At 55.7% G+C, this 15,015-nt stretch overlaps 1 pseudogene; it reads right to left on the reverse strand.

Annotated features, from left to right (window-relative positions):
- Positions 1 to 1,355: 1,355 nt before the first annotated feature.
- Positions 1,356 to 15,015, reverse strand: part of LOC147092243 (beta-crystallin B2-like) — a 30,488-nt pseudogene continuing 16,828 nt past the window's right edge.

Here is a 15,015-nt window from a genome sequence, read left to right on the forward strand (position 1 = left end):
TGACCAAACTCCAATGGCCGCGGCGGATCTGGAGGATTCTGCGGGTGGATTCTCCCGCCCCTTCTCGAGGGTCCGGCCGATGTGTGGCCATCTTCCGTTAATTTCGCTCTTTCCCTGCTGGGTGCCCCTGCCTCCGACCCCCTCCCGTAGCCCCTCCCCCGAACCTGACCCACTCCCCGGCGATTCAATGATGGTGAAGCAGCCGTCAGCCCAAACCACCTGTCGCCCCTGTGTCCCCTGTACCCAACCCCCAAAACCACCTGTCGCCCCTGTACCCAGCCCCCAAAACCACCTGTCACCCCCGTGTCCCCTGTAAACCACCCACAGCCACCCGTCACCCCCGTGTCCCCTGTACCCAACCCCCAAATCCACCTGTCACCCACTGTGACCCCTGTACCCGTCCCCAAACCACCTGTCACCTCTACCACCAGAAACCCTGTACCCAAGTACCCCTGTATCCCCAGTGCCCCAATACCCCCAGTGACCCTGTACCCCAGTGCCCCTATACCCCCAGTGACCCTGAACCCCAGTGCCCCTATACCCCCAGTGACCCTGTACCCCAGTGCCTCTATAACCCCAGTGATCGGCAGCACGGTGGCATAGTGGTTAGCACTGTTGCCTCACAGCGCCAGGGACCCGGGTTCAAATCCGGCCTTGGGTGACTGTCTGTGTGAAGTTTGCACATTCTCCCCGTATTTGCGTGGGTTTTCTCTGGGTGCTCCGGTTTCCTCCCACAGTCCAAAGATGTGCGGGTTAGGTTGATTGGCCATGATAAAAATTGGCCCTTAGTGTTAGGGGGGATTAAATACCTGGGGTTACGGGGTTACAGGGATAGGGCTTGGGTGGGATGGCTGTCGGTGTAGGGACCGGGTGCTAGGGTTTGGATGATCAGCCATGATCTCGTTGAATGGCGGAGCAGGCTCGAAGGGCCGAATGGCCTACTCCTGCTCCTATCTTCTATGTTTCTATGTTTCTATGATCCTGTGCCCTCAGTGCCTATGAACCCCCAGTGCCCCAGTACCCCCAGTGACCCTGTACCCCCAGTGCCCCTATACCCCCAGTGACCCTATACCCCCAGTGATCCTATACCCCCAGTGACCCGGTACCCCAGTGCCCCTATAACCCCAGTGATCCTGTACCCCCAGTGCCCATGAACCGCCAGTGCCCTGAACCCCCAGTAGCATTGTAACCCCAGTGCCTGAATGCTCCCAGTGCCTCTGTACATTGTACACTTGTATCCCCAGTGCCCCTGTAAACCCCACCCGCCGCCAGAGATCACCCAGGACCCCTATTCTCCCTGTACCACATGTGCCTCCTGTAGCCCCAGTAACCCCCTAGCCCGTACCCAGTGCACTCTAGTTGGTGATGGAGAAGCACCCTTGGGGGTGCCACTGCTGGTCACGGATTCGGCGCATGGACTGGATTTGAGGCTGGCGGGCGCCCCACACATTCCAGTGTCGGTACTCCCCCTTCTCCAGCAGGAACTGGTAGCCACGGTAACCGGGGTACTCATACCCCACCCACCTACCAGGGGAAAGAGAGAGAAAGTGAGGGTTAAAGAGTGATTAGGAAGAGGAGCCAGTGTGGCACATAAACTCGTTACAAACCAAAGCGGGCACCATGTGTCTCTCTCTGGTTGGGGTATTGGACACTCTCTCTCTCTCTCTCTCTCTCTCTCTCTCTGGTTGGGGTATTGGACACTCTCAGTCTCTCTCTCTCTCTCTGGTTGGGGTATTGGACACTCTCAGTCTCTCTCTCTCTCTCTCTCCCTCTGGTTGGGGTATTGGACACTCTCAGTCCCTCTCTCTCTGGTTGGGATATTGGACACTCTCAGTCTCTCTCTCTCTCTCTGGTTGGGGTATTGGACACTCTCCGTCTCTCTCTGGTTGGGGTATTGGACACTCTCAGTCTCTCTCTCTCTCTGGTTGGGGTATTGGGCACTCTCCGTCTCTCTCTCTCTCTGGTTGGGGTATTGGACACTCTCAGTCTCTCTCTCTCTCTGGTTGGGGTATTGGACACTCTCAGTCTCTCTCTCTGGTTGGAGTATTGGACAATCTCAGTCTCTCTCTCTCTCTGGTTGGGGTATTGGACAATCTCAGTCTCTCTCTCCCTCTCTCTCTCTGGTTGGGGTATTGGACAATCTCAGTCTCTCTCTCTCTCTCTGGTTGGGGTATTGGGCACTCTCAGTCTCTCTCTCTCTGGTTGGGGTATTGGACACTCTCAGTCTCTCTCTCTCTCTCTGGTTGGGGCATTGGACACTCTCAGTCTCTCTCTCTCTCTTTCTCTCTCTGGTTGCGGTATTGGACACTCTCAGTCTCTCTCTCTCTCTCTGGTTGGGGTATTGGACACTCTCAGTCTCTCTCTCTCTCTCTCTCTCTGGTTGGGGTATTGGACACTCTCAGTCTCTCTCTCTCTGGTTGGGGTATTGGACACTCTCAGTCTCTCTCTCTCTGGTTGCGGTATTGGACACTCTCAGGCTCTCTCTCTCTCTCTGGTTGGGGTATTGGACACTCTCAGGCTCTCTCTCTCTCTCTGGTTGGGGTATTGGACACTCTCAGTCTCTCTCTCTCTGGTTGGGGTATTGGACACTCTCAGTCTCTCTCTCTCTGGTTGGGGTATTGGACACTCTCAGTCTCTCTCTCTCTCTCTCTCTGGTTGGGGTATTGGACACTCTCAGTCTCTCTCTCTCTGGTTGGGGTATTGGACACTCTCAGTCTCTCTCTCTCTCTCTGGTTGGGGTATTGGACACTCTCAGTCTCTCTCTCTCTCTCTCTCTCTGCCCCTGGTTGGGGTATTGGGCACTCTCAGTCTCTCTCTCTCTGGTTGGGGTATTGGACACTCTCCGTCTCTCTCTCTCTCTGGTTGGGGTATTGGACACTCTCAGTCTCTCTCTCTCTCTCTGGTTGGGGTATTGGACACTCTCAGTCTCTCTCTCTCTCTCTGGTTGGGGTATTGGACACTCTCAGTCTCTCTCTCTCTGGTTGGGGTATTGGACACTCAGGCTCTCTCTCTCTCTCTCTGGTTGGGGTATTGGGCACTCTCAGTCTCTCTCTCTCTGGTTGGGGTATTGGACACTCTCAGTCTCTCTCTCTCTGGTTGGGGTATTGGACACTCTCAGTCTCTCTCTCTCTGGTTGGGGTATTGGGCACTCTCAGTCTCTCTCTCTCTGGTTGGGGTGTTGGACACTCTCAGTCTCTCTCTCTCTGTCTGGTTGGGGTATTGGGCACTCTCAGTCCCTCTCTCTCTGGGTGGGGTATTGGACACTCTCAGTCTCTCTCTCTCTGGTTGGGGTATTTGACACTCTCAGTCTCTCTCTCTCTCTCTGGTTGGGGTATTGGGCACTCTCAGTCCCTCTCTCTCTGGGTGGGGTATTGGACACTCTCAGTCTCTCTCTCTCTGGTTGGGGTATTTGACACTCTCAGTCTCTCTCTCTCTCTCTGGTTGGGGTATTGGGCACTCTCAGTCTCTCTCTCTCTGGTTGGGGTATTGGACACTCTCAGTCTCTCTCTCTCTGGGTGGGGTATTGGACACTCTCAGGCTCTCTCTCTCTTTTTCTGGTTGGGGTATTGGACACTCTCAGTCCCTCTATCTCTGGGTGGGGTATTGGACACTCTCAGTCTCTCTCTCTCTGGTTGGGGTATTGGACACTCAGTCTCTCTCTCTCTGGGTGGGGTATTGGACACTCTCAGTCTCTCTCTCTCTTTCTCTGGTTGGGGTATTGGACACTCTCAGTCTCTCTCTCTCTCTCTCTGGTTACGGTATTGGACACTCTCAGTCTCTCTGCCCCTGGTTGGGGTATTGGACACTCTCCGTCTCTCTCTCTCTCTGGTTGGGGTATTGGACACTCTCAGTCTCTCTCTCTCTCTCTGGTTGGGGTATTGGACACTCTCCGTCTCGCTCTCTCTCTCTCTGGTTGGGGTGTTGGACACTCTCAGTCTCTCTCTCTCTCTCTCTGGTTGGGGTATTGGACACTCTCAGTCTCTCCGTCTCTCCCTCTGGTTGGGGTGTTGGACACTCTCAGTCTCTCTCTCTCTGCCCCTGGTTGGTGTATTGGACACTCTCCCTGTCTCTCTGCCCCTGGTTGGGGTATTGGACACTCTCCATGTACCAGTCTGCCACCTTTCAGTGACAGTGGACCCTGAAATGAGAGCTACAGGATTGCTTTGTACTCACGTTCCACAGGTTACAGTAATGCTGCCCACTCGATTGGTGAAACCGTACGAGTACAGACTCGGGACGTCATCGTCCATGATTTCCATCTTGCGACCCTCGTGCCCCGGCATTTCGAACAGGCAGATCTTGTGCTGTTGCGGATCCTGGGAGAAGGCATAAAATTGGAACAGTTAAGGCAATTCACCTTCATTCTCAGTGTGTAAATGTCAGTGTCTGAAAGGGGGTGCATGAACAGAGAGACCTGGGGGTATGTGTGCATAAATCATTGAAGGTGGCAGGGCAGGTTGAGAAAGCAGTTAAACAGGCTTACGGGATCCTGGGCTTCATAAATAGAGGTATAGAGTACAAAAGCATGGAAATTATGATGAGCCTGTATAAAACACTGGTTCGGCCCCAACGTGAGTATTGTGTCCAATTCTGGGCACCGCACTTTTGGGAGGATGTGAAGGCCTTAGAGAGGGTGCAGGAAAGATTTACCAGAATGGTTCCAGGAATGAGGGACTTCAGTTACGTGGATAGACTGGAGAAGCTGGGGTTGTTCTCCTTGGAGCAGGGAAGATTGCGAGGAGATTTGATAGAGATGTTCAAAATCATGAGGGGTCTGGACAGAGTAGATAGAGAGAAACTGTTCCCATTGGCGGAAGGGTCGAGAACCAGAGGACACAGACGTAAGGTGATTGGCAAAAGAACCAAAGGTGACATGAGGAAAAACTTGTTTACGCAGCAAGTGGTTATGATCTGGAAGGTGCTGCCCACAAGGGTGGTGGAGGCAGATTCAATCACGGCTTTCAAAAGGGAGTTGGATAAGTACCTGAAGGAAAAGAAATTGCAGGGTTCCGGGGAAAGGGCGGGGGAGTGGGACAAGCAGAGTACCAGCACGGGCTCAACCGGCCGAATGGCCTTCTTCCGTGCTGTAGCCATTCTATGATTCTGTGGCCCACCCAATGTGTGAATGGTCAGTGTTTGACCCACTGCTCCACCCAATCCCCCATCAGAGAAAGGAGCTCGTCACCCACTCTGAGGCTGAATTTGAGCACAGAAACAGGTCATTCAGCTCATCGGGTCTGTGCCAGTGTTTATGCTCCACACGAGCCTCCTCCCACCCCTCTTCATCTCACCTCATCAACGTATCCCTCATGTGTTTATCCAGCTTCCCCTTAAATGTATCTCCGCTATTCGCCTGAACCACTCCCTGTGGTAGCGAGTTCCACATTCTCACCACTCTCTGTGTAAAGAAGTTTCTCCTGAATTCCCGATTGGATTTCTTGGTGATTAGCTTATATTTATAACCCTTAGTTTTGGTCTCGCCTGCAAGTGAAAACATCTTCTCTACGTCTACCCTATCGAACCCCTTCATAAACTTAAAGACTTCTATGTGGTCATCCCTCAGCCTCCTCTCTTCCCAAGAAAAGAGCCCCAGCCTGTTCAGTCTTTCCTGATGGGAATAAAATCTCAGTTCTCGTGTCATTCTGGTAATTCTTTTTTGCAGCTTCTCCAGTGTCTCTATATCTTTTTTCAAATATAGAGACCAGAACTGTGCACAGTGCTCCCAGTGCGGTCTAACCAAGGTATATGGAGACCAGAACTGTGCACAGTGCTCCAAGTGTGGTCTAACCAAGGTATATGGAGACCAGAACTGTGCACAGTGCTCCAAGTGTGGTCTAACCAAGGTATATGGAGACCAGAACTGTGCACAGTGCTCCAAGTGTGGTCTAACCAAGGTATATGGAGACTAGAACTGTGCACAGTGCTCCAAGTGTGGTCTAACCAAGGTATATGGAGACCAGAACTGTGCACAGAGCTCCAAGTGTGGTCTAACCAAGGTATATGGAGACCAGAACTGTGCACAGTGCTCCAAGTGTGGTCTAACCAAGGTATATGGAGACCAGGACTGTGCACAGTGCTCCAAGTGCGGTCTAACCAAGGTATATGGAGACCAGAACTGTGCACAGTGCTCCAAGTGTGTTCTAACCAAGGTATATGGAGACCAGAACTGTGCACAGTGCTCCAAGTGTGGTCTAACCAAGGTATATCGAGACCAGAACTGTGCACAGTGCTCCAAGTGTGGTCTAACCAAGGTATATGGAGACCAGAACTGTGCACAGTGCTCCAAGTGTGGTCTAACCAAGGTATATGGAGACCAGAACTGTGCACAGTGCTCCAAGTGTGGTCTAACCAAGGTATATGGAGACCAGAACTGTGCACAGTGCTCCAAGTGTGGTCTAACCCAGGGTCTATACAAGTTTAGCATAATTTCTCTGCTTTTCAATTCTGTGCCTTTAGAAATGAACCCCAGTGCTTTTCTGCTTTTTCAGCCTGTGTTGCCACCTTTAGTGATCTGTGTATCGGTACCTCCAGATCCCTCTGTTCCTCGACCCCATTTAGACTCTTATTTTCCAAGGAGTATGTGACCTCCTTATTTTTCCCACAAAATTGTTTCACCTCACACTGGTCCATAGTGAAGTTAATTTGCCAATTACACACCCATTCTGCAAGTTTAGTAATCTCTTCCTGTATTTCATCGCAGTCCTCGTCTGTATTTAACTACACCCTGCAGTTTGGTATCCTCCACAAATTGTGAAATTGCCCTCCGATTCCTGAGTCCAAATCATTTATGTAAATGGCGAACAACAGTAGTCCCAGCACCGATCCTGTGGAAAACCAATTCTCACCATTTGCCAGCCTGAGTAACTACCTTTAACACCTACTCTCTGTTTCCTGTTCTGTGGCGAGCTTGCTATCCATTCTGCGTGGAGACCTATTGAATGTTGTTGCCCAATTCCCTCTCCCATGCTTGGCCACATTTCCCCAAATTTCCTCTCAATGTTGAGGGATTGAGGAGAAGGTGGGTAGGTGGGGTTGAGGGATTGGGGAGAAGGTGGGTAGGTGGGGTTGAGGGATTGGGGTGAAGGAGGGTAGGTGGGGTTGAGAGATCGGGGAGAAGGTGGGTAGGTGGGGTTGTGGGATTGGGGAGAAGGTGGGTAGGTGGGGTTGAGGGATCGGGGAGAAGGTGGGTAGGTGGGGTTGAGGAATTGGGGAGAAGGAGGGTAGGTGGGGTTGAGGGATTGGGGAGAAGGTGGGTAGGTGGGGTTGTGGGATTGGGGAGAAGGTGGGTAGGCGGGGTTGAGGGATCGGGGAGAAGGTGGGTAGGTGGGATTGATCGATCGGGGTGAAGGAGGGTAGGTGGGGTTGTGGGATTGGGGAGAAGGTGGGTAGGTGGGGTTGAGGGATTGGGGAGAAGGAGGGTAGGTGGGGTTGTGGGATTGGGGAGAAGGTGGGTAGGTGGGGTTGAGGGATTGGGGAGAAGGTGGGTAGGTGGGGTTGAGGGATTGGGGAGAAGGAGGGTAGGTGGGGTTGTGGGATTGGGGAGAAGGTGGGTAGGTGGGGTTGAGAGATCGGGGTGAAGGCGGGTAGGTGGGGTTGAGAGATCGGGGAGAAGGCGGGTAGGTGGGGTTGAGAGATCGGGGAGAAGGTGGGTAGGTGGGGTTGAGAGTTCGGGGAGAAGGTGGGTAGGTGGGGTTGAGAGATCGGGGAGAAGGTGGGTAGGTGGGGTTGAGGGATCGGGGTGAAGGAGGGTAGGTGGGGTTGAGAGATCGGGGAGAAGGTGGGTAGGTGGGGTTGAGAGTTCGGGGAGAAGGTGGGTAGGTGGGGTTGAGAGATCGGGGAGAAGGTGGGTAGGTGGGGTTGAGGGATCGGGGTGAAGGAGGGTAGGTGGGGTTGAGAGATCGGGGAGAAGGTGGGTAGGTGGGGTTTAGGGATCGGGGAGAAGGTGGGTAGGTGGGGTTGAGAGATCGGGGAGAAGGAGGGTAGGTGGGGTTGAGAGTTCGGGGAGAAGGTGGGTAGGTGGGGTTGAGAGATCGGGGAGAAGGTGGGTAGGTGGGGTTGAGGGATCGGGGTGAAGGAGGGTAGGTGGGGTTTAGGGATTGGGGAGAAGGTGGGTAGGTGGGGTTGTGGGATCGGGGAGAAGGTGGGTAGGTGGGGTTGAGAGATCGGGGAGAAGGAGAGTAGGTGGGGTTGAGAGATCGGGGAGAAGGTGGGTAGGTGGGGTTGAGAGATCGGGGAGAAGGAGAGTAGGTGGGGTTGAGAGATCGGGGAGAAGGTGGGTAGGTGGGGTTGAGAGATCGGGGAGAAGGTGGGTAGGTGGGGTTGAGAGATCGAGGAGAAGGTGGGTAGGTGGGGTTGAGAGATCGGGGAGAAGGAGGGTAGGTGGGGTTGAGAGATCGGGGAGAAGGTGGGTAGGTGGGGTTGTGGGATCGGGGAGAAGGTGGGTAGGTGGGGTTGAGAGATCGGGGAGAAGGTGGGTAGGTGGGGTTGAGGGATGGGGGAGAAGGTGGGTAGGTGGGGTTGAGGGATGGGGGAGAAGGAGAGTAGGTGGGGTTGTGGGATCGGGGAGAAGGTGGGTAGGTGGGGTTGAGGGATGGGGGAGAAGGTGGGTAGGTGGGGTTGAGGGATCGGGGTGAAGGCGGGTAGCTGGGGTTGTGAGGTCGGGGTGAAGGCGGGTAGGTGGGGTTGTGAGATCGGGGTGAAGGCGTGTAGGTGGGGTTGAGAAATCGGGGTGAAGGCGGGTAGCTGGGGTTGAGAGATCGGGGTGAAGGCGGGTAGGTGGTGATGAGGGATCGGGGTGAAGGCGGGTAGCTGGGGTTGAGAAATCGGGGTGAAGGCGGGTAGGTGGGGTTGTGAGGTCGGGGTGAAGGCGGGTAGGTGGGGTTGTGAGGTCGGGGTGAAGGCAGGTAGCTGGGGTTGTGAGGTCGGGGTGAAGGCGGGTAGCTGGGGTTGAGCGATCGGGGTGAAGGTGGGTAGCTGGGGTTGAGAGATCGGGGTGAAGGTGGGTAGCTGGGGTTGAGAGATCGGGGTGAAGGTGGGTAGGTGGGGTTGTGGGATTGGGGAGAAGGCGGGTAGGTGGGGTTGAGGGATCGGGGTGAACGTGGGTAGGTGGAGTTGTGGGATTGGGGAGAAGGTGGGTAGCTGGGGTTGAGAGATTGGGGAGAAGGAGTCATAGAGTTATACAGCACAGAAAGAGGCCCTTCGGCCCATCGTGTCTGCGCCGTCCATCAAGCCCTGTCCAATCTAATCCCATTTTCCAGCATTTGGTCCATAGCCTTGTATGCAATGGCATTTCAAGTGCTCAACCAAATGCTTCTTGAATGTTGTGAGGGTTCCTGCCTCTACCACCCTTTCAGGCAGTGAGTTCCAGACTCCAACCACCCTCTGGGTGAAAAAGTTCCTCCTCAAATCCCCTCTAAACCTCCTGCCCCTTACCTTAAATCTATGCCCCCTTGTTATTGACCCCCCTACTAAGGGGAAAAGTTCCTCTTTATCTACCCTATCTATGCCCCTCATCATTTTGTACACCTCAATCAGGTCCCCCCTCACCCTTCTTTGCTCCAAGGAAAACAACCCCAGCCTGTTTAGTCTTTCTTCATAGCTGAGGCGCTCCATCCCAGGTAACATCCTGGTGAATCTTCTCTGCACCCTCTCCAAAGCAATCACATCCTTCCTATAGTGAGGTGACCAGAACTGCACACAGTACTCCAGCTGTGGCCTTACCAGCGTTTTGTACAGCTCCATCATAACCTCCCTGCTCTTATATTCTATGCCTCGGCTAATGAAGGCAAGTATCCCATATGCCTTTCTAACCACCTTATCTACCTGTTCCGCTGCCTTCAGGGATCTATGTACATGTACACCAAGGTCCCTCTGACCCTCTGTACTTCCTAGGGTCCTACCACTCATTGTGTATTCCCTTGCCTTCTTTGTCCGTCCAAAATGCATCACCTCGCACTTTTCAGGGTTAAATTCCATTTGCCACTTTTCCGCCCATCTGACCAACCCGTTTATATCGTCCTGTAGCCTGAGGCTTTCCTCCTCGCAATTTACCACCCCACCAATTTTCGTGTCATCTGCGAACTTACTGATCATACCTTTTACATTCTCATCCAAATCATTTATGAAGATCACAAACAGCAAGTGACCCAGCACTGATCCCTGAGGTGCCCCACTGGACACAGGCTTCCAGTCACAAAAGCAACCTTCGACCATCACCCTCTGCCTCCTGCCACTCAGCCAGTTTAGGATCCAACGTGCCAAGGCACCCTGGATCACAGAATCACAGAAACCCCACAGTGCAGATAGAGGCCATTTCGGCCCATCGAGCCTGCACCGACACATATCCCACCCGATCCCCGTAACCCCTACACCAACACATATACCACCCTATCCCCGTAACCCCACGTATTTAATCCCCCTAACACTAAGGGTCAATTTTATCAGAGCCAATCAACCTAACCCGCACATCTTTGGACTGTGGGAGGAAACCGGAGCACCCGGAGGAAACCCACGCAAACACGGGGAGAATGTGCAAACCCCACACAGACAGTCGCCCGAGGCCGGATTCGAACCCGGGTCCCTGGCGCTGTGAGGCAACAGTGCTAACCACTATGCCACCGTGCTGCCCATGGGCTCTTACCTTCTTGACCAGTCTCCTATGCGGGACTTTGTTAAAAGCCTTACTGAAGTCCATGTATACCACATCCACAGCATTTCCCTCATCCACACACCTAGTCACCCCCTCGAAAAATTCAATCAGATTGGTCAGACATGATTTACCCTTGACAGTTGGGGAGAAGGAGTGTAGGTGGGGTTGAGGGATCGGGGTGAAGGCGGGTAGGTGGGGTTGTGGGATCGGGGAGAAGGTGGGTAGGTGGGGTTGAGGGATCGGGGAGAAGGTGGGTAGGTGGTGTTGAGGGATCGGGGAAAAGGTGGGTAGGTGGGGTTGAGAGATTGGGGAGAAGGCGGGTAGGTGGGGTTGTGGGATCGGGGAGAATGTGGCTAGGTGGGGTTGAGTGGGTGAGGCAAAGGTGGGTAGGTGGGGTTGAGGGATCGGGGAGAAGGAGGGTAGGTGGGGTTGAGAGGTCGGGGAGAAGGAGGGTAGGTGGGGTTGAGAGGTCGGGGAGAAGGAGGGTAGGTGGGGTTGAACATACCATACGGACGGGTCTGAATGACATGATGTAGTCATTTCTATAGCTGTTGGACCAGGAATCCCATCGAGGAAATTCACCCTTCTCCAAGATAAACATCTCACCAGAGTAACTGCATTTGTCGTAGAGAACCCACCTGCAAGAAAGGTAGGAATTAGTGCTGCCTCAGACATTTGTACATCTCACAACTCAAGAGATAGGACCTCGATGAGGTCATATGGCCCTCGAGCCTGCTCCTCCGATTATAAGAATTTTGGTAAAACATATTCGACCCTTTAAGCTTTCTGATATCTCCCAACCCCACCCATCCTCCTTCTCCCCATCCCCAACCCCACCTACCCTCCTTCTCCCCAGCCCCAACCCCACCCACCCTCCTCCTCCCCATCCCCACCTACCCACCTTCTCCCCAATCCCCAACCCCACCCACCCTCCTTCTTCCCATCCCCAACCCCACCTACCCACCTTCTCCCCATCCCAAACCCCACCTACCGACCTTCTCCCCAATCGCCAACACCACCAACCCTCCTTCTCCCCATCCCCAACCCCACCCACCCTCCATCTCCCCATCCCCAGCCCCACCTACCCCCCTTCTCCCCATCCCCAACCCCACCCACCCTCCTTATCCCCATCCCCAACTACCCACCTTCTCCCCAATTCCCAACCCCCAACCCGACCTACCCACCTTCTCCCCAATCCCACCTTCCCACCTTCTCCCCAATCCCCAACCCTACCGACCCTCCTTCTCCCCAATCCCCCAACCCCACCTACCCACCTTCCCCCCAACCCCCAACCCCACCTAACCACCTTCTCACCAATCCCCCAACCCCCACCTACCCACCTTCTCACCAAACCCCCAACCCCACCTACCCACCTTCTCCCCATCCCCAACCCCACCTACCCACCTTCTCCCCAATCCCCAACCCCACCTACTCAACTTCTCCCCAATCCCCCAACCCCACCTATCCATTTCTCCACATCCCCAACCCCACCCACCCACCTTCTCCCCAATCCCCAACTCCACCCACCCACCATCTCTCCATCCCCAACCCCACCTACCCACCTTCTCCCCATCCCCCAATCCCACATACCCACCTTCTCCATCCCTCAACCCCACCTACCCACCATCTCTCCATCCCCAACCCCACCTACCCACCTTCTCTCCAACCCCAACCCCACCTACCCACCTTCTCCCCATCCCCAACCCCACCTACCCTCCTTCTCCCGATCCCCAAACCCACCTACCCACCTTCTCCCCATCCCCAACCCCACCTACCCACCATCACCCCCATCCCCCAACCCCACCTACCCTCCTTCTCCCCATCCCCAACCCCACCTACCCAACTTCTCCCCATCCCCCAACCCCACCTACCCACCATCTTGCCAATCCCCAACCCCACCTACCCACCTTCAACCCATCCCCCAACCCCACCTACCCACCTTCTCCCCAATCCCCTACCCCACCTACCCACCTTCTCCCCAATCCCCAACCCCACCTACCCACCTTCTCCCCATCCCTCAACCGCACATACCCACCTTCTCCCCATCCCCAAACCCACCCACCTTCTCCCCATCCCCAACCCCACCTACCAAAATTCTCCCCATCCCCAACCCCACCTACCCACCTTCTCCCCATCCCCAACCCCACCTACCCACCTTCTCCCCATCCCCAACCCCACATACCCACCTTCTCCCCATCCCCAACCCCACCTACCCTCGTTCTCCCCAATCCCCAACCCAACCTACCCACCTTCTCCCCATCCACAACCCCACATACCCACCTTCTCCCCAATCCCCCAACCCCACCTACCCACCTTCTCCCCAATCCCCAACCCCACCTACCCACCTTCTCCCCAATCCCGCAACCCCACCCACCCACCTTCTCCCGATCCCCAACCCCACCTGCCCAACTTCTCCCCAATCTCCCAACCCCACCTACCCAACTTCTCCCCAATCCCCAACCCCACCTACCCACCTTCTCCCCAATCCCCAACCCCACCGACCCACCTTCTCCCCAATCCCCCAACCCCACCTACCTTCCTTCTCCCCATCCCCAACCCGACCTACCCTCCTTCTCCCCATCCCCAAACCCACCTACCCTCCCTCTCCCCATCCCCAAACCCACCTACCCACCTTCTCCCCAATCCACAACCCCACCTACCCACCTTCTCCCCATTCCCAACCCCACCTACCCGCCTTCTCCCCATCCCCAACCCCACCTACTCACCTTCTCCCCATCCCCAACCCCACCTACCCACCTTCTCCCCAATCCCCCAACCCCACCTACCCACCTTCTCCCCAATCCCCAACCCCACCTACCCACCTTCTCCCCAATCCCCAACCCCACCTACCCACCTTCTCCCCAATCCCCCAACCTCACCTACCCACCTTCTCCCCAATCCCCCAACCCCACCTACCCACCGTCTCCCCATCCCCAACCCCACCAACCACCTACTCCCCATCCCTCAACCCCACCCACCCACCTTCTCCCCATCCCTAAATCCCACCTACCCACCTTCTCCCCAATACCCAAAACCCACCTACCCACCTTCTCCCCAATCCCCAACCCCACCTACCCAGATTCTCCCCATCCCCAACCCCACCTACCCACCTTCTCCCCAATCCCCAACCCCACCTACCCACCTTCTCCCCATCCCCAACCCCACCTACCCACCTTCACCCCATCCCCGAACCCCACCTACCCTCCTTCTCCCCATCCCCAACCCCACCTACCCACCTTCACCCCATCCCCAACCCCACCTACCCACCTTCACCCCATCCCCCAAAACCCACCTACCCACATTCTCCCCATCCCCCAACCCCACCAACCCACCTTCTCCCCAATCCCCAATCCCACCTACCCACCTTCTCCCCAATCCCCAACCCCACCTACCCACCTTCTCCCCATCCCTCAACCCCACCTACCCACCTTCTCCCCATCCCCACCCACCTTCTCCCCATCCCCAAACCCACCTACCCAACTTCTCCCCATCCCCAACCTCACCTACCTTCCTTCTCCCCATCCCCAACCCCACCTACCCTCCTTCTCCCCATCCCCAACCCCACCTACCCTCCCTCTCCCCATCCCCAACCCCACCTACCCTCCCTCTCCCCATCCCTAACCCCACCTACCCACCTTCTCCCCAATCCACAACCCCACCTACCCACCTTCTACCCAATCCCCAACCCCACCTACCCACCTTCTCCCCATCCCCAACCCCACCTACCCTCCTTCTCCCCATCCCCAAACCCACCTACCCACCTTCTCCCTATCCCCAACCCCACCTACCCACCTTCTCCCCATCTCGAACCACACCTACCCACCTTCTCCCCATCCCCAACCCCACCTACCCACCTTCTCCCCCATCCCCAACCCCACCTACCCACCTTCTCCCCAATCCCCAACCCCACCTACCCACCTTCTCCACATCCCCAACCCCACCTACCCACCTTCTCCCCATCCACAACCCCACCTACCCACCTTCACCCCATCCCCCAACCCCACCTACCCTCCTTCTCCCCATCCCCAACCCCACCTACCCACCTTCTCCCCATCCCCCAACCCCACCTACCCACCATCTCGCCAATCCCCAACCCCACCTACCCACCTTCTCCCCATCCCCCAACCCCACCTACCCACCTTCTCCCCAATCCCCTACCCCACCTACCCACCTTCTCCCCAATCCCCAACCCCACCTACCCACCTTCTCCCCATCCCTCAACCCCACATATCCACCTTCTCCCCAATCCCCAACCCCACCTACCCACCTTCTCCCCAATCCCCCAACCCCACCTACCCACCTTCTCCCCAATCCCCAACCCCACCTACCCACCTTCTCCCCAATCCCCAACCCCACCTACCCACCTT

Source organism: Somniosus microcephalus, unplaced genomic scaffold (assembly GCF_052327205.1).
Source record: "Somniosus microcephalus isolate GS21.2 unplaced genomic scaffold, FLI_Smic_1.0 unresolved_chr2, whole genome shotgun sequence".
In the NCBI taxonomy this organism is placed as follows: Eukaryota; Metazoa; Chordata; class Chondrichthyes; order Squaliformes; family Somniosidae; genus Somniosus; species Somniosus microcephalus.